Consider the following 25,391-nt stretch of genomic DNA (forward strand, 5'->3'; position numbering starts at 1 on the left):
GAAATGAGATATTTGCACAATGCTAAGGATACTATTGAGAAGTTTCCTCTGGACATGTGCTTCTTGCATCTGAAGAAGTGGGTATTCACCCACGAAAGCTCATGCTGCAGAACGTCTGTTAGTCTATAAGGTGCCACAGGATTCTTTGTTGCTTTTAAGGATACTAAAGACACAGATGGACAAAGACAAACTTAGGTTATTATCTTATACAACTTTTGTTTAACATAATCAAGTCTTATAGGTTCAGCTTCTGAGGCTTATCCCAGCTGCGGCAGCTAGGAGGTCCTTTACCAGGTGGACAAAGTCCTTGCTTCAGGCACAAGTCTGTTAAAAGAACCCTGTTTCCTTCCACCAGACAGGTTTTATCTGAAAACGCTGCCATGTAACTCTTCTGACACCAAGTCTCACAGATGCAAAAGGGGGAGTGATCCATGAGGTAAGTCTTCGGTGAAGTCATCTTGTGCGACTCATCCCTGGGTGGGAGTTTCCATTTCTCCATTGTCCAGCAAACTGGTTTGTTCCTGCTCTATTGAGAAGTTTCCTCTGGACATGTGCTTTTTAATGGGTATTATCTGACCTTTCTTTCCCCTGAGATGTGTAACCCTTTTTATGCAGGAATCTCAGCAATGATTAATTAATCACGCAGGATAGGTCCATCAGTGGCAATTACACCATCAGATGCAACTGGGTGTCCCTAAAACTCTGATTGCCAGAAGCTGGGAGTGGGATCACTTAATAATTGCCTTGTTCTGTTCATTCCTTCTGAAGCATCTGGCATTGGCTACTGTTGGCTGACAGCACACTGAGCTAGATGGACCATTGGTTTGACCCAGTATGGCCGTACTTTTGTGTCTTGTTATCATGGGATCTGACCCAGCCAAGTGAGAGTTAAGTAACACAAATGTAGAGATATTACTCTTAACAGGAGAAATGCAGAGATCAGCACATGAGTATTAGTCATCTGTTTACCAGCATTTAGGAAAGTCCAAACATGACATATTTAAATTTTATTACTTACACAATATTAATTTTAACAGATTATTAACAACATTCTACCAGCATGAAGCCTGCCAGACTCTTCTTTGATACATAGGTCTAGAATTTTACCCAAGTCCCCAGCACCACATCCAGCTCATAGGTACCATCACTGTGACTAATGCATTTATTTCTGATGTGGCCCTCCCATCACTAACATCTGAGTACAATACAAACATTAGAATCATAGGACTGGAAGGGACCTCAATAGGTAATCTAGTCCAGTCCCCTGCATTCATGGCAGTAACTATTATCTAGATCGGGGTGGGCAGACTATGGTCCGGCTCATCAGACCTTTTCATCTGACCCTTGAGCTCCAGCCAGGGAGCGGAGTCGAGGGCTTTCTCTGCTCTGCACATTCCGTGTGGCTCCATGCGGCTCCTGGAAGCAGCAGTATGTCCCGTCTCCGGCTCCTATGCATAGGGGCAGCCAGGGGGCTCTGCACACTGCCCCAAGCGCCAACTCTGCAGCTCCCAATGGCCAGAAACTGTGGCCAATGGGAGCTGCAGGGGTGGCACCTGTGGACAGGACAGTGTGTAGAGGTGTGTGTCCGTGCTGCCACATAGGAGCTGGAAGGGGGACATTCTGCTACTACCGGGAGCTGCTTGAGGTAACCGCCACCCAGAATCTGCACCCCTGAACTCCTCCCATGCCCCCAGCCTCCCCCAGCCCATATCTCCCTCCTGCCCTCCAAACCCCTTGGTCCCAGCCCAGAGCACCCTCCTGCACCCCAACCCCCTCATCCCCAGCTCCACCCAGAGCCCTCACCCCCTCCCGCACCCCCATCCCCTGCTTTGTGAGCGTTCATGGCCTGCCATACAAATTTCCAGACCCAGATGTGGCCCTCAGGCCAAAAAGTTTGCCCACCCCTGATCTAGATCATCCCTGACAGGTGGCTGTCTAACCGGTTCTTAAAAGCCTCCAGCGACAGATTCCACAACCTTGATAATTTGTTCCAGTGCTTAACTACTCATACAGTTAGGAAGTTTTTCCTAATGTCTAACCTAAATCTCTCTTGCTGCAATTTAAACCCATTGCTTCTTGTCCTGTCCTCAGTGGATAAGGAGAACGATTTATCACCCTCCTGTTTAGAACAAATTCTTACATACTTGAAGACTGTTATGTCCCTCCCTCAGTCTTCTGTTCTCCAATTTTTCAATATTTTCTCATAGTTCATGTTTTTCAGACCTTTAATCACTTTTGTTGTCCTCTGGACTTTCTCCAATTTGTCCACATCTTTTCCCAAGTATGGTGCCCAGAACTGGACACAATACCCAACTGAGCCCTTATCAGTGCTGAGTAGAGTGAAAGAATTACTTCTTGTGTCTTGCTTACAACACTCCTGCTAATACATCCCAGAATGATGTGCACTTTTTTTTTTTTTGCATCCGTACAGATAGGCACTATATTTGTCCTCTGGGATCTCTGCTGTCCTCCCCGAGTTCTCAAATTGCATCGCTAATGGCTCAGAGATCTCTTCAGCCAGTTCTTTAAATATTCTAGGATGTGTTTTGTGCAGCCCTGCCAACTTGAAGACATCTAACTTGTCCAAGTAATTCTTGATTTGCTATTTAAATATTTTAGCCTCAGCTGCTACCCCATTTACACAGATGTTCACTATGTTAGTCATCTGATCACTGCTAACCTTTTTGATGAAAACTGAAACAAAAAAAGGCATTTAACATTTCAGCCACTGCTGCGTTTTCTGTTATCGGCTTTCCCTCCTCAGAGAGAGGTGGGCCCACCCTGGCCTTGGGCTTCCTCTCGCTTCTAATGCGTTTGTAAAATGTTGTCTCGTTACCTTTCTGTTCCTAGCTGGCTTAATCTTGTTTTGTGCCTTGGCCCTTCTAATTTTGCCCCTACATTCATGGCTTTATCCTCCCAACACTCCTGTGGAGCAGAGAAGCATTGGACAGATGAGGCATAAAAGGACTTGGCCAATATTCTGTAGTAAAGCTGGAGATAGAAACTGTATCTCCAGAGTTCCAGTCGTACGCTTAAGTACAAGATCACCCTTTCCCCATCACCATGGGAGAGGCCAAGGATAGACTGAGCCATGGAGACTGTATTATCCTCCCATTTCTAGAGTTGGACCCTCTAGGTCATGGCACATATGTGGTGTTTTGGAGTGGGGGGGGGATCTAGTGAAATCCACTGGTCAGGGAGTGTTATGGGTCCCTCTCTGCATGGGATTCGCAGAGGAGAGGAGTCTGTGCTAGCCACACAACAGGGCTCTTTAGCTTCAAGCTGTAAAGACTCATCCTTCTCGCTCTGGATGTCCCCTGTGTAAGCCAAGGTGGCGGGCATCACACATGCCTTGATGCACTCTTTGCTGATACTTGTCTCTGGCTGATTCGAGGACTTAATTCACTTACTCCTAGCACCTTTCAGCAGTGGGGAGAGAGAGGCACAACTATCAGTAAGTAAATATATGGAATTCAACTGAAAATTAAAAGCATGAAAGAAAAAGTCTTTCCTGTGTTGATTCTTGGATATTTGAAGCGGCCTTAAAAAAAAAACATATGTAGGCTGATTGTGTGCTTAACGTGAGGACAGCAGTTGATGGTCTGGACTTTTATTTGTGTCTTTTCCATAGACTTCTTGGCTAACACTGGGAGTAGGACTGGACTCTAAACTCCACTGGGCTCGTTTCCTCATCCTCAAAAATGGGGATAATACTACTTCCCTACCTCAGTGGGTTCTTGCAACTCAATCCATTAACATCTGGAAATCACTTTGAAATGTATGCTGGAAAATGCTATCATTTTAGATATGATATGGTTATGTTATTCAACCACTAGGTATATTATTCAGCCTGTCTGTGGTATGTAGAGTTGAAGAAAGGGTGTGACTCCTGGTAAACGAGAGAGACAAAGCTGGAGCTTAAGCACAGTGGAAACCTGATTGCTTGGGTCTGTAGTTGTAGCTGTTCTCTTTAATAAGTGCCTCCTGTTTAAGAACATCTTTGATTCCATATATCATAGAATCATAGGACTGGAAGAGACCTTGAGAGGTCATCTAGTCCAGTCCCCTGCACTCGTGGCGGGACTAAGTATTATCTAGACCATTCCTGACAGGTGTTTGTCTAACCTATCATGACAGCACAGGGTGAAACAGCCTTTGCTAGTGTTTTCATGTTGATGGCTTCTATAAATTTAAATAAAGTCAGAGTTGGTTGGTTGATAAGTATATTTCATGAAAACACTGAAAGAAATGGAAGTTTTTCATTTCATTCCATTCTTCATTTTCCATGAACTCTTGTTTTTTCAATGGAAAAAATCTCATAGTTTAAAAAATTTTTAAATTAACTTTTTTAGTTTTTTTTTATATTAGTTTTTTTTTTTCTTCAGTTTTCAGAGTTTTTTTGAAGACAAGTGTTTTTTTTTGAAAAAAATTTTTTTTTTTGAAAAAGTAAAAAAAAAAAAAAAAAAAAAAATTTAAAATAAAAAAAAAAAAAAAAAAAATATAAAAAAAATAAAAAAATAAAAATAAAAATAATTTACTCTTTTCCTTTACTTATTGAAAAATGATTGATTAAATCACCTCAATTGATGATGATGATATTAAAATGATCCATTTCATTTGAATAATAATGAATTCGTCAGCTGAATCTTTTTTCTTCATTATTCATCCAATAATATGAAGTTCTTTAATGAAAAAAGGAGGACTTGATAATCCAGTGTGTCTAATAATGCATGCTTATATGAATTGCTTATTTTCTTTTACATATTATTTTTTTTTTTTTTATTTTATATACTAGAGAGAAAAAAAAGTTTAGAGAGAAAAAGAAAAAAAGAGACAAATGAGATCTCTACTGCCTCCTAGTGCTGAGATGGATAAAAGCTGTAGGATAAAGATGGCTAACATGGATACATAAAGTAACTACTCATGAAGCAAAATATGGGATGAAAAAATGAATAAAGCAAATGAAAAAATAAAAAAAAAGTCAAAAAGTGATTTGATCAATCTAGTCCCATTTTCATCAATCAAATAAATCTAGTCAATAATATTCATATATATAAATCATAGATATGATCTCTCTCTCTCTCTCTCTACTAGCTCTCTTCTCTTCTCTGATTTTTATTTAATCTCTCGATTCTCATCTCTCTCCTCTCCATGCCCCATGCCATGCTGGCACCTGGGTGCCCATGGGGGGGGGTCTTGGGCTGGGGTTGGTCCCACGGCTGGGATGACCACCCATTGGCTTGGGGCCCATTGGGGGGTGGCCTAGTGGCAGTGTGCTAGTCTCTCTCTCCAGTGGCTCTGGCAGTGGTGTGGCAGGCAGTCCAGTGGCAGTGACAGTGCCTCAGTGAGGGGGACCTGACTATGACCCAAGTCAATATGGCTACCTGGTCCAGCTGGGGTGGTCAGTGGTCAGGTCAGGTGCAGTGTGCAGGCAGAGCAGTAATTTTTGTGCAGGGGGGGAACCACCCCAGTGTCCCACCCTCCACACCCTCCTCATAAGCCACCATATATATAAAAAAAAAAAATAAAAAAATGTGGGGTGGGCTGGGTGATGATGATGGGGGTGGTGAGGGGGGGGGGGGGGGCAGTGCAGGGACAGAGGGGACACACAGACAGAGAGAACAGACAGAAAAAAAAGAAAAAAAAAAAGTGAGAGTAGGAGACATCATCCTCTCTCTACACTACACCACCAGCACTGCAGAGCTCTCTTCCCCTTCCCACTCCTCCCTCCACCTCTGTTCTGTGGGGGTGTTTGTTTTTAATTTACTAGCTGGCACATGGGTTACAGCCCAGGCTGGCACTCCCGCTTTGGCAGTGAGGACACAGGCTAAATCATTCGAGAGCTGATAGTCTTCCAAAGCCTTCCCATCAACATGCCCTGAAAGGACATTCCTCTCTCCGCGCACTGGGGAAGGATCACGGGTGCAACAACACACACAAAGAACTATGGGTACCCCCCCAACAACAACACTGGGAGAGCAGAGCAGCATCAGTGAGTACTCGGGAACTTGGATAGGGCCATGCAGTGTGGCTAACGTGTGTTTAATTGGCTGGGCTGACTCTTCAGTGAACGCATACCCCGATGTGATAGTAAGCCTGTGCTCCACTCACATAAGAACATAAAAATGGCCATACTGGGTCAGACCAAAGGTCCATCCCGCCCAGTATCCTGTCTTCCAACAGTGGCCAATGCCAGGTGTCCCAGAGGGAGTGAACCTAACAGGTAATCAAGTGATCTCTCTCCTGCCGTCCATCTCCACCCTCTGACAAACAGAGGCTAGGGACACCATTCCTTACCCATCCTGGCTAATAGCCATTAATGGACTTAATCTCCATGAATTTATCCAGTTCTCTTTTAAACCCTTTTATAGTCCTGGCCTTCATAACCTCCTCAGGCAAGGAGTTCCACAGGTTGACTGTGTGCTGTGTGAAGAACTTCCTTTTATTTGTTTTAAACCTGTTGCCCATTAATTTCATTTGGTGGCCCCTAGATCTTATATTATGGGAACAAGTAAATAACTTTTCCTTATTCACTTTCTCCACACCACTCATGATTTTATAGACCTCTATCATATCCCCCCTTAGTCTCCTCTTTTCCAAGCTGAAGAGTCCTAGCCTCTTTAATCTCTCCTCCTATGGGACCCGTTCCAAACCCCTAATCACTTTAGTTGCCCTTCTCTGAACCTTTTCTAGTGCCAGGATATCTTTGTTGAGATGAGGAGACCACATCTGTATGCAGTATTCAAGATGTGGGCGTACCATGGATTCATAAAAAGGCAATAAGATATTCTCCGTCTGTTTCCACTTGTGCTATTTATCTTTTCTGGGCTCTGCATTAGCACTTGGCAAATATAGTCCAATCTGCAATTTACCTCAGTATGCAGCTCAGAGACCTTTGGGTCCCTTGCGTGGGTGCTGCGGGTGCTGCCACACCCCCTGGCTTGAAGTGGTTTCCATCATCTGCAGGGTTTACAGTTTGGTTCAATGGCTGTCAGTCCCCGCACTGTACAAACTGCTCCAGGACCCTTGGTCCCTTGCTGTCCTCCCTCCAGGAATTTCACTGCTGGATATGGGTAATTTAGTGACTCGTGTCAGGATTCACTGGGCCTAAGCCAGTACTTTTACAGTGGGAATTGCAGGTATTCTACAGCTCTTAGGGTTTTAGGGTTTAGCTCTGTCTCTAGGGGCAACTGCAACTCTAAGAATTCAGCTCAGCACAGTCAGGGCTCTGACAAGGAGGACACAGTAAGTAGCAAGCGGCACTAATACGTTGCAGACCCCTGCTTGCCTCTTTCACACCCCGGCTGTGGAACATTGCAACTGCCTGGCTCGCTGGTTCTTTATTTTAAGCAGATACACTGCCTGGCTCGCTGGTTCTTTATTTTAAGCAGATACAGTCATGCCCGGGCTCTGGCAAGCCATCCACTCACGGATGCAGGTATGATTTAGGAGGTGGCAGCCCCTCGAAAATCAGGCAGAGCGCTCTTTTTATGAGGTGATAATCGGGCAAGCCGCTCTGCGGTGTAGTTGGACCAGGAGCAGTGTGGTGTGCGCCCAGGGTAACAACTTCCTGGCAGCACCACATTAAAGTGTGAAATGAGAAGGGTGATTACCTTGGTTTAGTGTTTATGGACTGAGAGTCTCGACTGCACCGGCGTATATTTGGAATAACCCAGCTGATGTCAATGGAGGAACACTGGGTAAAGCAGATAGTGGAGGGTCAGGCATTGCAATCAAGGTGTGACTCAGCTCAGGTCTACACTACAGACCTGTGTCAGCATAACTGTGTTGCTCAGGGGTGTGAAAAAGCCACACTCCTAAGTGACGTAGTTCTACTGACCTTAACTCCCCCATGTAGACAGCGCTATCGATGGGACAGCTTCTGTGAACATCGCTACCGCCTCTCGGGGAGGTGGATTAACTATGAATCATGGAATCATAGAATATCAGGGTTGGAAGGGACCTCAGGAGGTCATCTAGTCCAACCCCCTGCTCAAAGCAGGGCCAATCCCCAACTAAATCATCCCATGCCGACAGGAGAGCTCTCTCCCACTGGCGTAGGAGCATCTTCGCTTCAGCGCTGCAGTGGCACAGCGTCATTGGTGCAGCATTTTAAGTGTAGACCTGCCCCCAGCACTTGTAGACATACCCAAGCTGGCTTTGATATCGCTATCTCGTATAACAATAGCAGTGAAACCACAGGACAGGCTACACAAGCCTGCGCAGAACTCTGGGTATGTACTCAAAGTAGGTCTACACTGCAGTTAAAAACCTGTAGCTGGCCCGTGCCAGCTGACTCAGGCGACAGGGCTGTTTAATTGCAGTGTAGATGTTTGGGGTTGGGCTGGTGCCCGGGATCTACAACCCTGCAAGGTGTCAGCCTCCACCTCAAACCCTGCTTTGCAGCCAGCATTTATAATGGGGTTAAATATATAAAAAAGTGTTTTTAATTTATGAGGGGGTCGCACTCAGAGGCTTGCTGTGGGAAAGGGGTCACCAGGACAAAAGTTTGAGAACTACTGGCCTAGATTGTCAAAAACAGGGTTTCTCAAACAGGGGTCGCTGCTTCTGTAGGCAAAGCCCCTGGCGGGCCGGGCCGGTGTGTTTACCTGCCCCGTCCGCAGGTCCGGCCGATCGCAGCTCCCACTGGCCGCGGATCGCTGCTGCGGGCCAATGGGAGCTGCTGGAAGCGGCGCGGGCCGAGGGATGTACTGGCCACTGCTTCCAGCAGCTCCCATTGGCCCGGAGCAGCGATCTGCGGCCAGTGGGAGCTGCGATCGGCTGGACCTGTGGACAGGGCAGGTAAACACACCGGCCCAGCCCGCCAGGGGCTTTCCCTACACAGGCGACGACCCCTGTTTGAGAAACCCTGGTCAAAAAGCAAATAAATGAGAGTTAGATGCCTAAATACTTCTAAGGATCTGGCCTAACTCTCTTTTGCCTGATTAAAGATCGTCTTTAAAAAGGTAATAGGAGTACATTTGGAGTCCATTCTTGTTCCCATTGAAGTCAATAGGACTTTTGCTCTTGGGTTTACTGGGAGCAAAACGTGGGTCTGTCCCCCCACACCCCCAAATCACATCACCGAGCACAGCACATGGTCAGTTTCCAGACAGCAAAAAAAAAGCCAATCCAACATACAGGATCCATTTCAGAAAAGTCCCTAGACCAAAACCATCCCAGGCATATAACTCCATTAATCTCAAACTCTATGTTCCATATATTGGCCTAATAAAGAATGACACGCAATTTGGAGAAACAACTTGGGGAGGGCCCATTTGATTATAAACACCCATTAATATTTGTACTCATTTTTCTTCTATTGATATTTCTTCTTTTTTTTTCCCTGTGACCCTCAACGTGTGACAGGAAAAGTAATAGATTCTGGAGCATAAATGCAGAAGTTGTTAAGAGTTCCATGCACATGACAGCAGAGAGGAAGCTATTTGTGGTGCACAATACGTTTCATTGATCCTACACCACCCAGAAACTCTGCTCCATCTTCTTGAGCACTATCTACTGGCAACTTATCTATTAGCTACTTGTTTCCATAAATATAGACATCTCATTGTAACAGAAGCCAGCCAGAAGAAAGAAGGCTTCAATGCTCTGTTCAATGGTTTTCGATGAGTGCAGATATTCAGTTCACCCGAAGGCTTTCTCACCACTACTAAGCTGCTGATGCACTCCATGCTAGTTTCAATAGGTGTAATGATGTCTCTCCTTTGAAGACTTGTTAGTTCCTTCTTTGGTAGCGGCATGACTCCAGGGCTAATGAAACTCTGTGTTTTGGTATCTTGTGGGCTGCACATGCGAGGGTCTGATTTTAACTTGCCCTCTAGATGTCCATCTCCTTGAAATAGGTCCTTCTATTCTGTTAGAATGCTGGACAGGTCTCCGGGTGACTGTTCTCCATCCTCTCTCATGCTGAGAATATTGTGGTGTGTCACTGCGATCAGATCCATGGCTTGCACAGCCCTGCTGTCCAGCAGTGGCTGATACTTCTGTGTGTCAACTACTGTAAACTCCAGGCAATAACGTCTCTTGTTCCATGTGTTTTTTATCAACAGCCTGCATGTGCCCACTGGCCTCAGAAAGGTTGTATTGTATATCACCATCTCTTGACCACATTTACTCAGTCTACTATTACTGCTTCTCAATGTTGCTGGGACTACCTTGCAACTTACACCACAATCCAGCGGGAATCAAATTGGTCATTGATCTAACAGCATAATTGCAAATCTGGCAGCTGAATGTCTGGCAACCGTCTTCTGCATTGTGTGGGCATTGAACGTCTTTCGATCCGCTAAAGTCACCCTCCAGATACTTCCCTCTTCATTGGAAGTTCTATGTCCTCAACCATCGCATGCATGGGTGCTTTTTCCTCCTTTGGGGGAGCTGCAGCATTGGAACATAAAACGATTCTGTTTTCCTGCACTGCCCAGAGGCGGAGTATTTTTCATTCTGTCTTTCGTGTTGCTTTCCATCGTATGTACTTTGGCCCGTGATGCATCCATTCTCAGTTGGCCTCTTTCTGTCTTGTTCCTGGGTTGCTTTAGCTTGAGCTGGTGCACTTGCCATTGTTTTGATCTTTTCCCTGGGCAGTTCAGCTACCCTTGCTATTTGGAGGCGTTTCTCCGGGGCTAGAGCTGTTTCTTTCAAGAATCTCTCCCATAAGCTGCAATCATGCGTCCCACAAACAATCCTGTCTTTAATTAGAAAATCTGTGATGTCTCTGAAATTACATGAGGGTGCCAGAGTTCTCAGCTCTGTCAGATAACCATTTCCTCCGCTGTTTCTCAGTTTTGGGTAACAAGCAGTCTCTCTCTACAGTCTCATTTTGTCTGGGCCAAGATGACTCAAACACTTTTATCAGCACTTCCAGTGTTTTGGGCACCTGGCAACAGTGTTTCACTCACTACTCATCCTTCTTACCCCATTGAGACAGAAAAGAAAAGCTTTACCTTCATATTCTCATCTTTATCCCCATAGTCAGTTCTATATACAGACTCAGTTCTTGCTTCCATGCTTGTGCAAGGTGTTTTGACTGGAAATCCAGGTTTCCCGAGTCTGAGTCCCTCCATGCTTTCCCGAGTCTGAGTCCCTACATGCTCTGTTTCTAGCTGCTGCTTTGTTTTTCTGTTCATCACAGTCTTTTCCTTACGGTGGGACTCACTAGGCTGACCTCTGCTACCTTGTTTCCATGTACAGGGTGCTGGGTAATAACATGAGGGGACTCCATGTTTCCAAAATGTCTCGTTAGTAAGAGGACTTTTTACAGAGATGCTTCAGCTACAGCCAGTATTCATGTGCCCACAGGCTGACTTCTGATGTCTTCTCCAAACTCTTTCCTTCTGCAACCTGTGCTCCTGTCTCCAGATTCTATGCAGGTGGCTACAGTAGCTACCATCCCCCGCTCCAGTGGAGTTGCTCTCTGTATACCATGTCTTTCTACAAAATCTCCCACAATGCCTCTGTAACTAACTCACCCTCACCTTTATAGCTATGCATCCAGTCCACTTTCAAACAATCACACCATTTTGCTGTTCTGGCATGAGCTGCAGTAAAGGAGGAGCAGCAGCATGCTGCTGATTATCAAAGTCTGTAAATTCTTTCAGAGTAGGTTAAATCCAGTGGCTGCTGTAAGGGAAGCCCTGAAATTTATGTGAGGCCAATGTTGGCTCATCCTGCTGTAATATCTTGTGGGCAAAGTGAAGCAAACCCTTCAGATCACTGTCACTTTGTAGGTAAGAAAGGCCATTAAATCCCACGCTAGGTGCTCCATGTGCCATTGCACCCTTGATGCTGCCACAGCAGCTGCCGACCGGTTCCCCTGCCCTGTACCAGCATGGGAGAGGACTGCCCCACACCTCTCATGGGGATTCTCAGTGCACAGCCTGGTTACTTTCTAAATTGTTTTGTTATTTACACAATGCATGTTTAACCTGTGGAACTCACTGCCACAAGATATTGCCAAGACTAAGAGTGTAGTTGAACTTTTTAAAGGATTAACTATTTATGTGGATGATAGGAGCATCCTATCTTATACATTTTTATATAGTCTAAAATGTATAAGAGATAGACACCATCATGCTTCAGAGTGTAAACCAACTACTAACTGACTGGGGTTGGGAAGAAACTCTCTCTCTGTATGGACATTTTACTGTATAATTAATCTCCCAGGCAGTTTCTTGCACTTTTTTCTAAAGAATCTCATACTGGCAGCTCTAGGAGACAGATGGACCTTTGTTCTGATCTGGCATGCCTGTTCCTATGCCCCATCTTACTTGTGCTCTGCCCTGGAGCTGGACTTTGGTTCTTAAGCCTGAGCTGGATCCAAATCCAAATGCACCAAAGTGCTGCTTGGAGCCAAAGATTTTGACCCAGGTCCATGTTTCTTACTATTACTAAAGCAAAGGTGAACGTGTTTCCTTGTGGCACCCCCATCACATTGATAGTAGAGATGGTTGTGAATAATGTAAGGAATGTCCCCATGTCATAGTGGTCTCTATTGGATCCCACTGCTCTATTCCCCATAGCCCCACTTGTTGAATCATTTTATGTTTCTTGACCCTTAGCTGTCATTCCACTGAACTGCAAGCAGGAAAGGATAAAGAGGGTCACCATGGGATTTTGGCAGAGCTCAGGAAAAACAAAAAAACTCTCCTAGTTTTAAGAGTCCTTTGCATGAGTCAGAATTTCAGCTTAAAGAACATAATTGCTTCATTGCTCAATTGTGGCTTGAGGTCCCATTTGCAGGGGGAAAAAATGTGCTTTTTCACGAGTCAGCTCTCTTCTGGCCTGTGGCAGCCGTGCCAGCTTCACGGGGATCCATCTGCAAAGCAGAACATTCATTCTGCGGTGCCTGTTTGCTATTAACACCCTGCTCTGATTATATTCGACGCTGGACGCAGTAAAGCAGCGCTTGTTTTTCTTTGGTGGCGGGAAAGCAGAGTGTAAGACATGTTTGCAAAAAACCACGAGAGAGCAAGAGCAAGTGATCAGAACTCTTTGCCAAAAAAGAGGTTTTTTCAGCAGCTCCTCTGATATCAGAAGGAGCACTCTTACCAATGAATGGCATTCTGTCTCATTGCGCTAGGCACTACCATGTGCCCATATAGACAAACCCTGCCTCAAAGAACTTGGGATCTAAACAGATCCTGGGGAATTATGAACTCCATTTTACAGATGGGGAACTGAAGACTAAGCTCTTTTTGTTCTGCGTTTGTACAGTGCCTAGCACAATGGGATCCTGGTCTGTGGCTAGGGCATCTAGGCGCTAAGGTAACACAAACAATAAATGAAATTACTTGCCCAGCATCACACAAGAAATCTGTGGCAGAGCCAGCAGCTGAATGCAGATCTCCAGAGTCCCAGTCTTGTGCCTTACCCACAAGACCATCCATCCTCTTCCAGAGGATGTTGTGAAGGCCAAGACTATAACAGCGTTCAAAAAAAGAACTAGATAAGTTCATGGAGGATAGGTCCATCAATGGCTATTAGCCAAGATGGACAAGGATGGTGTCCCTAGGCTTTGTTTGCCGGAAGCAGGGAATGGGCGACAAGGGATGGATCATTTGATGATGACCTGTTCTGTTCATTCCCTCTGGGGCACCTGGCATTGGCCACTGTCAGAAGACAGGACACTGGGCTAGATGGACCTTTGGTCTGACCCAGTATGGCTGTTCTTATGTTCTCATCCAACTAATTGTGACAATAGGCTTAACTCCAGAGTTGCACCACTGTGTATTTAGAAATCTGAGCCAGTCACATATTTATATGAGCGAAAAAGCTTTCTGAAGTAAGCACAGTCAGGATGAGCTCTACCCTGACATCTGGTGGTGAATTGTGGTGAGTTGTGCAAAAGAACTTCAGGGGCTGATCTTGTTTGCATAGGCACACCCACCCTGCCTATCATGAGCCCACAGCAGCTCAAATGGTCACTTTGGCTGCTGTGGGATCCCCAGTTTCTCTGTTATTGGGGCAGAAAGAATAAAGTGTTGTTACCCTGATTATGTGAATCAAGGCCAGTGGAACTGTTTTATGACAGAGGGACTTGCCATCAACTAAGTAGCACTCGCTAGACAAGGGACATGAGTTCTAAAACCCAATGAAGGGGGGGGAGTGTGCACAAGTGTGCCTGAAATATCAATTACACTGCTTCCTGTCTCCACTGTTGAATATCAGACCTCATTTTGATTCTATTAGGAATCTAGTTACAGGCTCCTGAGCTGAATTCATTTTGGGCCAATGGTGCACCAGCACTGGGGTTCCCCTACTATGAGCTGAAATCACTAAAGAGCTAAAATTACTAAAAGCTGAAATCACTGAGTGCTGTGTGGGGTGGTGCCTGAAGATCTATTGCTAAGCAGCTAGCAGAGTGGAGCAGTTTGTGGGATGGCTGGTGGAGCGGAGCTGAGCAGTTTGTGGGACAGCTGGAGCAGCTCACAGGACGGCTGGTGGAGTGGAGCAGCTTGCGGTGAAGGCTGCAGCAGAACCCCATGGAGAGGTGAGGCAGTTGGCCTCGGACCACGTAAGGTGCCCCTTAACACCCTGTGCATGACCCCCCCATTTCCACCCAGGCTGGGCGGGGGGTTAAAATCCTGCAGATAGACTTTTTAACTCTAGGGTTGCACTTACCAGGGACAGAGACTTTTGGGGTGTTGGACTTTGGGTGATTTTTGGGTTGCTGGACTCAAGAATCAAAGGGAAAGGACACGGCCCAATTTGCTGGGGTGGGTCTTTGCTCATAGTTTGGTCTATGAACTCTAGTTGTGGTGTTTTCCCAATTTAATGCCAATGTCGTTTACCTCATGTTATTAAAAATTTTCTGCTACACTGAGACTCCGTGTTTGTGACAGGGGAAGTATTGCCTCTTTGAGGCGCCCAGGGGTGTGTGTGAGATTTTCCCAGGTCACTGGGTGGAGGCTCGAGCTGGTTTTGCATTACATCATTGGGAGGGGACCTATTGTGGGTGGGAATCAGGGCTGGGGTCCCAGCGGTGTGCTGCGCGTGCTTGAGACAATCCGGGGTCCCTTGCGGGTCAGCGGGGAGAGGCGGCGTCCCGGGTAGAGGGCAGGGCTAGCGTCGCGCCCCCGGCGTTGCGTTCTTCCCTTGCGGCGTTGTCTTCGTGCCATGCCTGTTAGGGAGCCTTTGAGCGGTATATGTGTGCGGGCTTCCCGTTGGGTGAATTGAGGGTAGACTAGGCGGCCACCCGGGGCAGCCGTGAGGATGAAGGGATAGGTGCGTGTGACTTATTCCTTTCAAGGGCTGGGCACGGGCAAGCCTATAATTAGCAGTTAGTGCCAGTGGCACTTCTGCCTGACACCTTGAGTCACTCTGGGCCCTTTGTTCCTGTCTTCCTTCGATAGCTCAGTTGGTAGAGCAGAGGACTGTAGGCTTAATTAATTCTCCTGGGAATCCTTAGGTTGCTGGTTCAACTCCAGTTTGAAGGAGCTGGCTTTTGTTTCCTTCGTGACACGCTCTTCTTTGGAGCTCCCACTCTGGCCATTGCCGTGTTTTACTCCATTCGTGCGAGACTGGCCGTTGGAAATCTGCTGCATTTAAAGCACCACTTGCCGCTACTTTCATCTACCACACCTGCTTCCAAGGACCTAGGCCACAGTTTACGCCTTTAGAGGCAGAGCTCCTTTTTCTTCGCCCTCCCGCGCTCACAGCGTAGACATCTAGCTATGGATGTCCTGCTTCAGAAGTGCCATTTATCCCCCTGGTAGCCCGGGGCGCCTTTGTCATAAAATAGCCTGTCCGTAGCTATGTCCCCAAGCTGTCTTCGGTGTTTTTTGCATGGGGCAGAGGTGCCGGGGGGACTGAGTTTCTGGTGGCAGAGGGGAGGGGAACGTAAGGGGAAACGAAAAGGCCCTTTAGTGGCTGAGAGTTCCTTGTCCTTCGGGCTCAACCGATTGTGCGCGCTGCTGACGGCGGGCTGTTATGCTCATCGTTGTAGCAATGTGTGCGTTTCAACGGTTTGCTCTCTCTTTGTCCATCTTTCCTCCGCGTCATAGAGCTCAGTTTATGGAGTAGTGTGAGGGCGCGGCTCCATTTCTTTCCTTTCCATCACATTTGTAGAGCTGGGATTTCTTCTTGGGCAACCGCGATCGCACAGAGTGTGTAAGAGGCTTCTGGCGGAGAATTGCTACAAACCCGATCTCGCGGGATTTCTGTCAAGGAGCTGCCGGGCTATCCGTACATAATCTGAAGCTTTGCTGTCCTTGGCCTGTGCACCGAAGAGGCGCCGTGAGGCAAGGAGGCGAGTGGACCCCTTTATTTTGCTGGGTTTGCTCTTCTTGTTGTCATGAACGGAGGCGTTAGGTACGTGTGGGTGTGCAAGGCATGGGCGTGTGTGAGTTTCTCTGCTGGTCTCTGGAAAGGTGTATTTTGTTGAAAGGCAAGAAAGGGGAGCAGCGTTGTTTGCTATGTCCCGTGTCCTTGTTGAGTGGAGGTCCTTTTACGCTTGCCCAGCACCTTGGAAAGGTAGTTTGTTTTGCGGTGTGAAGAGATCTCTGGAATGGGTTTGCGCTGAGTTGACAGTGGGTGGTGGAGGGGGTGAGGTAGCTTGTGGGTCTCTGGGGAATTAGCTCAAGTGGTAGAGCGCTCGCTTAGCATGTGAGAAGTAGCGGATCGATGCCCGCATTCTCCAAGCTGCTGCTCTTTCTCTCTCTTTCCATCCCCACCCACATACACCCTTGATGTCTGCACAGAAAGGAGTGTTCTGTTCCACGCTCGGCTTTGCGGCAAGCCTTTGTCCTCAGGCAGCCAAAGGGGCTGCTTCTCTTCAGAAGCCTGTGTGTCTGAGTTCTTTTCTTTGCGAGTCTCTTTCTTAGTGTTTGTTTTTCCTGAGGTAGGCGCGGAGGCCGAGTCGGGTGTGAAAGGGTGGGAGTGGGAACGTGTCCTATTGGCCAAGGGGAAGGGAAATGGGCTGAGAAGACGTTGTGTTTGCAAAGGCCCCTTTGGAGCCAGGCAGGAGGCTTCGGCGTCGGCCGGGTTTTCCGTTGCACCACCGTCCCTATTGTGGGTGGGAATCAGGGCTGGGGTCCCAGCGGTGTGCTGCGCGTGCTTGAGACAATCCGGGGTCCCTGGTGGGTCAGCGGGAGGCGGCGCCCGGTAGAGGGCAGGGCTAGCGCCGCGCCCGGCGTTGCTCTTCCCTTGCGGCGTTGTCTTCGTGCCATGCCTGTTAGGAGCCTTTGAGCGGTATATGTGTGCGGGCTTCGCTGGGTGAATTGAGGGTAGACTAGGCGCCACCCGGGCAGCCGTGAGGATGAAGGGATAGGTGCGTGTGACTTATTCCTTTCAAGGGCTGGGCACGGGCAAGCCTATAATTAGCAGTTAGTGCCAGTGGCACTTCTGCCTGACACCTTGAGTCACTCTGGGCCCTTTGTTCCTGTCTTCCTTCGATAGCTCAGTTGGTAGAGCGGAGGACTGTAGGCTTAATTAATTCTCCTGGGAATCCTTAGGTCGCTGGTTCAACTCCGCTCAAAGGAACTGGCTTTTGTTTCCTTCGTGACACGCTCTTCTTTGGAGCTCCCACTCTGGCCATTGCCGTGTTTTACTCCATTCGTGCGAGACTGGCCGTTGGAAATCTGCTGCATTTAAAGCACCACTTGCCGCTACTTTCATCTACCACACCTGCTTCCAAGGACCTAGGCCACAGTTTACGCCTTTAGAGGCAGAGCTCCTTTTTCTTCGCCTCCCGCGCCACAGCGTAGACATCTAGCTATGGATGTCAGGCTTCAGAAGTGCCATTTATCCCCTGGGAGCCCGGGGCGCCTTTGTCATAAAATAGCCTGTCCGTAGCTATGTCCCCAAGCTGTCTTCGGTGTTTTTTGCATGGGGCAGAGGTGCCGGGGGGACTGAGTTTCTGGTGGCAGAGGGGAGGGGAACGTAAGGGGAAACGAAAAGGCCCTTTAGTGGCTGAGAGTTCCTTGTCCTTCGGGCTCAACCGATTGTGCGCTGCTGACGGCGGGCTGTTATGCTCATCGTTGTAGCAATGTGTGCGTTCAACGGTTTGCTCTCTCTTTGTCCATCTTTCCTCCGGCCATAGAGCTCAGTTTATGGAGTAGTGTGAGGGCGCGGCTCCATTTCTTTCCTTTCCATCACATTGGTAGAGCTGGGATTTCTTCTTGGGCAACCGCGATCGCACAGAGTGTGTACGAGGCTTCTGGCGGCGAATTGCTACACAGCCGATCTCGCGGATTTCTGTCAAGGAGCTGCCGGGCTATCCGTACATAATCTGAAGCTTTGCTGTCCTTGGCCTGTGCACCAAGAGGCGCCGTGAGGCAAGGAGGCGAGTGGACCCCTTTATTTTGCTGGGTTTGCTCTTCTTGTTGTCATGAACGGAGGCGTTAGGTACGTGTGGGTGTGCAAGGCATGGGCGTGTGTGAGTTTCTCTGCTGGTCTCTGGAAAGGTGTATTTTGTTGAAAGGCAAGAAAGGGGAGCAGCGTTGTTTGCTATGTCCCGTGTCCTTGTTGAGTGGAGGTCCTTTTACGCTTGCCCAGCACCTTGGAAAGGTAGTTTGTTTTGCGGTGTGAAGAGATCTCTGGAATGGGTTTGCGCTGAGTTGACAGTGGGTGGTGGAGGGGGTGAGGTAGCTTGTGGGTCTCTGGGGAATTAGCTCAAGTGGTAGAGCGCTCGCTTAGCATGTGAGAGGTAGCGGGATCGATGCCCGCATTCTCCAAGCTGCTGCTCTTTCTCTCTCTTTCCCATCCCCACCCACATACACCCTTGATGTCTGCACAGAAAGGAGTGTTCTGGTCCACTCTCGGCTTTGCAGCAAGCCTTTTGTCCTCAGGCAGCCAAAGGGGCTGCTTCTCTTTCAGAAGCCTGTGTGTCTGAGTTCTTTTCTTTTGCGAGTCTCTTTCTTAGTGTTTGTTTTTCCTGAGGTAGGCGCGGGAGGCCGAGTCGGGTGTGAAAGGGTGGGAGTGGGAACGTGTCCTATTGGCCAAGGGGAAGGGAAATGGGCTGAGAAGACGTTGTGTTTGCAAAGGCCCCTTTGGAGCCAGGCAGGAGGCTTCGGCGTCGGCCGGGTTTTCCGTTGCACCACCGTCCCTATTGTGGGTGGGAATCAGGGCTGGGGTCCCAGCGGTGTGCTGCGCGTGCTTGAGACAATCCGGGGTCCCTTGTGGGTCAGCGGGAGAGGCGGCCCGGGTAGAGGGCAGGGCTAGCGCGCGCCCGGCGTTGCGCTCTTCCCTTGCGGCGTTGTCTTCGTGCCATGCCTGTTAGGAGCCTTTGAGCGGTATATGTGTGCGGGCTTCCGTTGGGTGAATTGAGGGTAGACTAGGCAGCCACCCGGGCAGCCGTGAGGATGAAGGGATAGGTGCGTGACTTATTCCTTTCAAGGGCTGGGCACGGGCAAGCCTATAATTAGCAGTTAGTGCCAGTGGCACTTCTGCCTGACACCTTGAGTCACTCTGGGCCCTTTGTTCCTGTCTTCCTTCGATAGCTCAGTTGGTAGAGCGGAGGACTGTAGGTTTAATTAATTCTCCTGGGAATCCTTAGGTCGCTGGTTCAACTCCGGCTCGAAGGAACTGGCTTTTGTTTCCTTCGTGACACGCTCTTCTTTGGAGCTCCCACTCTGGCCATTGCCGTGTTTTACTCCATTCGTGCGAGACTGGCCGTTGGAAATCTGCTGCATTTAAAGCACCACTTGCCGCTACTTTCATCTACCACACCTGCTTCCAAGGACCTAGGCCACAGTTTACGCCTTTAGAGGCAGAGCTCCTTTTTCTTCGCCCTCCCGCGCTCACAGCGTAGACATCTAGCTATGGATGTCAGGCTTCAGAAGTGCCATTTATCCCCCTGGTAGCCCGGGGCGCCTTTGTCATAAAATAGCCTGTCCGTAGCTATGTCCCCAAGCTGTCTTCGGTGTTTTTTGCATGGGGCAGAGGTGCCGGGGGGACTGAGTTTCTGGTGGCAGAGGGGAGGGGAACGTAAGGGGAAACGAAAAGGCCCTTTAGTGGCTGAGAGTTCCTTGTCCTTCGGGCTCAACCGATTGTGCGCGCTGCTGACGGCGGGCTGTTATGCTCATCGTTGTAGCAATGTGTGCGTTTCAACGGTTTGCTCTCTCTTTGTCCATCTTTCCTCCGCGTCATAGAGCTCAGTTTATGGAGTAGTGTGAGGGCGCGGCTCCATTTCTTTCCTTTCCATCACATTTGTAGAGCTGGGATTTCTTCTTGGGCAACCGCGATCGCACAGAGTGTGTAAGAGGCTTCTGGCGGAGAATTGCTACAAACCCGATCTCGCGGGATTTCTGTCAAGGAGCTGCCGGGCTATCCGTACATAATCTGAAGCTTTGCTGTCCTTGGCCTGTGCACCGAAGAGGCGCCGTGAGGCAAGGAGGCGAGTGGACCCCTTTATTTTGCTGGGTTTGCTCTTCTTGTTGTCATGAACGGAGGCGTTAGGTACGTGTGGGTGTGCAAGGCATGGGCGTGTGTGAGTTTCTCTGCTGGTCTCTGGAAAGGTGTATTTTGTTGAAAGGCAAGAAAGGGGAGCAGCGTTGTTTGCTATGTCCCGTGTCCTTGTTGAGTGGAGGTCCTTTTACGCTTGCCCAGCACCTTGGAAAGGTAGTTTGTTTTGCGGTGTGAAGAGATCTCTGGAATGGGTTTGCGCTGAGTTGACAGTGGGTGGTGGAGGGGGTGAGGTAGCTTGTGGGTCTCTGGGGAATTAGCTCAAGTGGTAGAGCGCTCGCTTAGCATGTGAGAGGTAGCGGGATCGATGCCCGCATTCTCCAAGCTGCTGCTCTTTCTCTCTCTTTCCCATCCCCACCCACATACACCCTTGATGTCTGCACAGAAAGGAGTGTTCTGGTCCACTCTCGGCTTTGCGGCAAGCCTTTTGTCCTCAGGCAGCCAAAGGGGCTGCTTCTCTTTCAGAAGCCTGTGTGTCTGAGTTCTTTTCTTTTGCAAGTCTCTTTCTTAGTGTTTGTTTTTCCTGAGGTAGGCGCGGGAGGCCGAGTCGGGTGTGAAAGGGTGGGAGTGGGAACGTGTCCTATTGGCCAAGGGGAAGGGAAATGGGCTGAGAAGACGTTGTGTTTGCAAAGGCCCCTTTGGAGCCAGGCAGGAGGCTTCGGCGTCGGCCGGGTTTTCCGTTGCACCACCGTCCCTATTGTGGGTGGGAATCAGGGCTGGGGTCCCAGCGGTGTGCTGCGCGTGCTTGAGACAATCCGGGGTCCCTTGTGGGTCAGCGGGGAGAGGCGGCGTCCCGGGTAGAGGGCAGGGCTAGCGTCGCGCCCCCGGCGTTGCGTTCTTCCCTTGCGGCGTTGTCTTCGTGCCATGCCTGTTAGGGAGCCTTTGAGCGGTATATGTGTGCGGGCTTCCCGTTGGGTGAATTGAGGGTAGACTAGGCGGCCACCCGGGGCAGCCGTGAGGATGAAGGGATAGGTGCGTGTGACTTATTCCTTTCAAGGGCTGGGCACGGGCAAGCCTATAATTAGCAGTTAGTGCCAGTGGCACTTCTGCCTGACACCTTGAGTCACTCTGGGCCCTTTGTTCCTGTCTTCCTTCGATAGCTCAGTTGGTAGAGCGGAGGACTGTAGGTTTAATTAATTCTCCTGGGAATCCTTAGGTCGCTGGTTCAACTCCGGCTCGAAGGAACTGGCTTTTGTTTCCTTCGTGACACGCTCTTCTTTGGAGCTCCCACTCTGGCCATTGCCGTGTTTTACTCCATTGGTGCGAGACTGGCCGTTGGAAATCTGCTGCATTTAAAGCACCACTTGCCGCTACTTTCATCTACCACACCTGCTTCCAAGGACCTAGGCCACAGTTTACGCCTTTAGAGGCAGAGCTCCTTTTCTTCGCCTCCCGCTCACAGCGTAGACATCTAGCTATGGATGTCAGGCTTCAGAAGTGCCATTTATCCCCCTGGTAGCCCGGGGCGCCTTTGTCATAAAATAGCCTGTCCGTAGCTATGTCCCCAAGCTGTCTTCGGTGTTTTTTGCATGGGGCAGAGGTGCCGGGGGGACTGAGTTTCTGGTGGCAGAGGGGAGGGGAACGTAAGGGGAAACGAAAAGGCCCTTTAGTGGCTGAGAGTTCCTCGTCCTTCGGGCTCAACCGATTGTGTGCGCTGCTGACGGCGGGCTGTTATGCTCATCGTTGTAGCAATGTGTGCGTGTCAACGGTTTGCTCTCTCTTTGTCCATCTTTCCTCCGCGTCATAGAGCTCAGTTTATGGAGTAGTGTGAGGGCGCGGCTCCATTTCTTTCCTTTCCATCACATTTGTAGAGCTGGGATTTCTTCTTGGGCAACCGCGATCGCACAGAGTGTGTAAGAGGCTTCTGGCGGAGAATTGCTACAAACCCGATCTCGCGGGATTTCTGTCAAGTTGCTGCCGGGCTATCCGTACATAATCTGAAGCTTTGCTGTCCTTGGCCTGTGCACCGAAGAGGCGCCGTGAGGCAAGGAGGCGAGTGGACCCCTTTATTTTGCTGGGTTTGCTCTTCTTGTTGTCATGAACGGAGGCGTTAGGTACGTGTGGGTGTGCAAGGCATGGGCGTGTGTGAGTTTCTCTGCTGGTCTCTGGAAAGGTGTATTTTGTTGAAAGGCAAGAAAGGGGAGCAGCGTTGTTTGCTATGTCCCGTGTCCTTGTTGAGTGGAGGTCCTTTTACGCTTGCCCAGCACCTTGGAAAGGTAGTTTGTTTTGCGGTGTGAAGAGATCTCTGGAATGGGTTTGCGCTGAGTTGACAGTGGGTGGTGGAGGGGGTGAGGTAGCTTGTGGGTCTCTGGGGAATTAGCTCAAGTGGTAGAGCGCTCGCTTAGTATGTGAGAAGTTGCGGAATCGATGCCCGCATTCTCCAAGCTGCTGCTCTTTCTCTCTCTCTTTCCCATCTACACCCTTGATGTCTGCGCAGAAAGGAGTGTTCTGGTCCACTCTCGGCTTTGCGGCAAGCCTTTTGTCCTCAGGCAGCCAAAGGGGCTGCTTCTCTTTCAGAAGCCTGTGTGTCTGAGTTCTTTTCTTTTGCAAGTCTCTTTCTTAGTGTTTGTTTTTCCTGAGGTAGGCGCGGGAGGCCGAGTCGGGTGTGAAAGGGTGGGAGTGGGAACGTGTCCTATTGGCCAAGGGGAAGGGAAATGGGCTGAGAAGACGTTGTGTTTGCAAAGGCCCCTTTGGAGCCAGGCAGGAGGCTTCGGCGTCGGCCGGGTTTTCCGTTGCACCACCGTCCCTATTGTGGGTGGGAATCAGGGCTGGGGTCCCAGCGGTGTGCTGCGCGTGCTTGAGACAATCCGGGGTCCCTTGTGGGTCAGCGGGGAGAGGCGGCGTCCCGGGTAGAGGGCAGGGCTAGCGTCGCGCCCGGCGTTATGCTCTTCCCTTGCGGCGTTGTCTTCGTGCCATGCCTGTTAGGGAGCCTTTGAGCGGTATATGTGTGCGGGCTTCCCGTTGGGTGAATTGAGGGTAGACTAGGCAGCCACCCGGGGCAGCCGTGAGGATGAAGGGATAGGTGCATGTGACTTATTCCTTTCAAGGGCTGGGCACGGGCAAGCCTATAATTAGCAGTTAGTGCCAGTGGCACTTCTGCCTGACACCTTGAGTCACTCTGGGCCCTTTGTTCCTGTCTTCCTTCGATAGCTCAGTTGGTAGAGCGGAGGACTGTAGGCGTAATTAATTCTCCTGGGAATCCTTAGGTCGCTGGTTCAACTCCGGCTCGAAGGAAGTGGCTTTTGTTTCCTTCGTGACACGCTCTTCTTTGGAGCTCCCACTCTGGCCATTGCCGTGTTTTACTCCATTGGTGCGAGACTGGCCGTTGGAAATCTGCTGCATTTAAAGCACCACTTGCCGCTACTTTCATCTACCACACCTGCTTCCAAGGACCTAGGCCACAGTTTACGCCTTTAGAGGCAGAGCTCCTTTTTCTTCGCCCTCCCGCGCCACAGCGTAGACATCTAGCTATGGATGTCAGGCTTCAGAAGTGCCATTTATCCCCTGGTAGCCCGGGCGCTTTGTCATAAAATAGCCTGTCCGTAGCTATGTCCCCAAGCTGTCTTCGGTGTTTTTTGCATGGGGCAGAGGTGCCGGGGGGACTGAGTTTCTGGTGGCAGAGGGGAGGGGAACGTAAGGGGAAACGAAAAGGCCCTTTAGTGGCTGAGAGTTCCTTGTCCTTCGGGCTCAACCGATTGTGCGCGCTGCTGACGGCGGGCTGTTATGCTCATCGTTGTAGCAATGTGTGCGTTTCAACGGTTTGCTCTCTCTTTGTCCATCTTTCCTCCGCGTCATAGAGCTCAGTTTCTGGAGTAGTGTGAGGCCCCGCCTCCATTTCATTCCTTTCCATCACATTAGAAGACCAGGGATTTCTTCTAGGGCAACCGCGATCGCACAGAGTGTGTAAGAGGCTTCTGGCGGAGAATTGCTACAAACCCGATCTCGGGATTTCTGTCAAGTTGCTGCCGGGCTATCCGTACATAATCTGAAGCTTTGCTGTCCTTGGCCTGTGCAATCAAGAGGCGCCGTGAGGCAAGGAGGCGAGTGGACCCCTTTATTTTGCTGGGTTTGCTCTTCTTGTTGTCATGAACGGAGGCGTTAGGTACGTGTGGGTGTGCAAGGCATGGGCGTGTGTGAGTTTCTCTGCTGGTCTCTGGAAAGGTGTATTTTGTTGAAAGGCAAGAAAGGGGAGCAGCGTTGTTTGCTATGTCCCGTGTCCTTGTTGAGTGGAGGTCCTTTTACGCTTGCCCAGCACCTTGGAAAGGTAGTTTGTTTTGCGGTGTGAAGAGATCTCTGGAATGGGTTTGCGCTGAGTTGACAGTGGGTGGTGGAGGGGGTGAGGTAGCTTGTGGGTCTCTGGGGAATTAGCTCAAGTGGTAGAGCGCTCGCTTAGCATGTGAGAGGTAGCGGGATCGATGCCCGCATTCTCCAAGCTGCTGCTCTTTCTCTCTTTTTCCCACCCACATACACCCTTGATGTCTGCACAGAAAGGAGTGTTCTGGTCCACTCGGCTTTGCGGCAAGCCTTTTGTCCTCAGGCAGCCAAAGGGGCTGCTTCTCTTTCAGAAGCCTGTGTGTCTGAGTTCTTTTCTTTTGCGAGTCTCTTTCTTAGTGTTTGTTTTTCCTGAGGTAGGCGCGGGAGGCCGAGTCGGGTGTGAAAGGGTGGGAGTGGGAACGTGTCCTATTGGCCAAGGGGAAGGGAAATGGGCTGAGAAGACGTTGTGTTTGCAAAGGCCCCTTTGGAGCCAGGCAGGAGGCTTCGGCGTCGGCCGGGTTTTCCGTTGCACCACCGTCCCTATTGTGGGTGGGAATCAGGGCTGGGGTCCCAGCGGTGTGCTGCGCGTGCTTGAGACAATCCGGGGTCCCTTGTGGGTCAGCGGGGAGAGGCGGCGTCCCGGGTAGAGGGCAGGGCTAGCGCCGCGCCCGGCGTTGCGCTCTTCCCTGCGGCGTTGTCTTCGTGCCATGCCTGTT

At 49.5% G+C, this 25,391-nt stretch overlaps 7 non-coding genes across 7 annotated transcripts; all 7 read left to right on the plus strand.

Moving 5' to 3' along the window:
* The first annotated feature begins 15,361 nt into the window (after nucleotides 1–15,361).
* TRNAY-GUA lies at nucleotides 15,362–15,455 on the plus strand. The gene is made up of 2 exons: nucleotides 15,362–15,398; nucleotides 15,420–15,455. It is a non-coding gene; the product is annotated as a tRNA-Tyr (tRNA).
* A 3,164-nt stretch (nucleotides 15,456–18,619) lies between these two features.
* TRNAA-AGC lies at nucleotides 18,620–18,692 on the plus strand. Its single transcript has one exon. It is a non-coding gene; the product is annotated as a tRNA-Ala (tRNA).
* Nucleotides 18,693–19,447: 755 nt separating this feature from the next.
* On the plus strand, nucleotides 19,448–19,541 carry TRNAY-GUA. Its single transcript has 2 exons — nucleotides 19,448–19,484; nucleotides 19,506–19,541. It is a non-coding gene; the product is annotated as a tRNA-Tyr (tRNA).
* Nucleotides 19,542–20,671: 1,130 nt separating this feature from the next.
* Nucleotides 20,672–20,744, plus strand: TRNAA-AGC. The gene has a single exon. It is a non-coding gene; the product is annotated as a tRNA-Ala (tRNA).
* A 767-nt stretch (nucleotides 20,745–21,511) lies between these two features.
* Nucleotides 21,512–21,605, plus strand: TRNAY-GUA. The gene is made up of 2 exons: nucleotides 21,512–21,548; nucleotides 21,570–21,605. It is a non-coding gene; the product is annotated as a tRNA-Tyr (tRNA).
* Nucleotides 21,606–23,561: 1,956 nt separating this feature from the next.
* On the plus strand, nucleotides 23,562–23,655 carry TRNAY-GUA. The gene is made up of 2 exons: nucleotides 23,562–23,598; nucleotides 23,620–23,655. It is a non-coding gene; the product is annotated as a tRNA-Tyr (tRNA).
* Nucleotides 23,656–24,779: 1,124 nt separating this feature from the next.
* Nucleotides 24,780–24,852, plus strand: TRNAA-AGC. The gene has a single exon. It is a non-coding gene; the product is annotated as a tRNA-Ala (tRNA).
* The last annotated feature ends 539 nt before the right edge of the window (nucleotides 24,853–25,391 follow it).

Source organism: Mauremys reevesii, linkage group 2, assembly GCF_016161935.1.
Source record: "Mauremys reevesii isolate NIE-2019 linkage group 2, ASM1616193v1, whole genome shotgun sequence".
Lineage (NCBI taxonomy): Eukaryota > Metazoa > Chordata > Testudines > Geoemydidae > Mauremys > Mauremys reevesii.